Source organism: Acyrthosiphon pisum, chromosome A2 (genome assembly GCF_005508785.2).
Source record: "Acyrthosiphon pisum isolate AL4f chromosome A2, pea_aphid_22Mar2018_4r6ur, whole genome shotgun sequence".
Classification (NCBI taxonomy): domain Eukaryota; kingdom Metazoa; phylum Arthropoda; class Insecta; order Hemiptera; family Aphididae; genus Acyrthosiphon; species Acyrthosiphon pisum.
This window is the reverse complement of record NC_042495.1, coordinates 115557981-115558940: the sequence shown is the minus strand read 5'-3', so window position 1 is coordinate 115558940 and position 960 is coordinate 115557981. Positions and strand designations below refer to the sequence as shown.

Sequence of the window (960 nt, the reverse complement as noted above, 5' to 3'; positions counted from 1 at the left end):
AATCTTTTAAAATTGCAAATCTTAGTGTTAACTCCACCATTGACGGTCCTTCAGTCCATATGAAAAAGGAGGAAGGGCGCGTAAGACGTTTTTCTTTTTTAGTTGAAGTATTAAGAATTAATCGTGTTTCTCTTGGTTTTAAAATATTATATTGTTCTTTTAAATTGTTTATAAATCTTAATATTATAATCTATATTGTGTTTTTTTATTTTGTATGATATACCATACTATTGTCCAACTGTGAAGAAGTAGGTAGGTAGCCAATTTTAATAGTGCAGATCTTCGAAGACCAGAATGTGTAGATGTGAATTGGAAAGTGGCAACATATACCTAATTCAGACTTCAGAGATTCAGTTAGACATGATTTATGGAAATTGGATTCATTAATTTTTGGACATTCAAAGTAGGTAACTTTTATGATAAACGTAAGTAAAACCCTAATAAATGTATTTTTTTATTTTGTAGAATATACCATACTACTATAGTACTATTGTCTGATTGTGAAGAAGCAGGTAGTCAATTTTAATAGTGCAGATCTTCGAAGACCAGAATGTGTAGATGTGAATTGGAAAGTGGCAACATATACCTAATTCAGACTTCAGAGATTTAGTTAGACATGATTTATAGAAATTGGATTCATTAATTTTTGGACATTCAAAGTAGGTAACCTTTATGATAAACATTAGTAAAACCCTAATAAATGTATTTTTTTATTTTGTAGACTATACCATACTACTATAGTACTATTGTCTGATTGTGAAGAAGCAGGTAGTCCATTTTAATAGTGCAGATCTTCGAAGACCAGGATGTGTATATGTGAATTGGGAAAGTGGCAACATATACCTAGTTCAGACTTCAGAAATTTAGTTAGACATGAGTTATGGAAATTGGCATTCATTAATTTTTGGTTCATTCAAAGTAGCTTTAGAAACCCTAATAAATTGTATTTTTCTATTCTAA

The 960-nt window shown here is 29.8% G+C and overlaps 1 long non-coding RNA gene across 1 annotated transcript; it reads left to right on the top strand.

Annotated features, from left to right (window-relative positions):
* Positions 1-87: 87 nt before the first annotated feature.
* On the top strand, positions 88-886 carry LOC103309812. The gene is made up of 3 exons (XR_510851.3): positions 88-403; positions 466-659; positions 722-886. It is a non-coding gene; the product is annotated as an uncharacterized LOC103309812 (long non-coding RNA).
* The last annotated feature ends 74 nt before the right edge of the window (positions 887-960 follow it).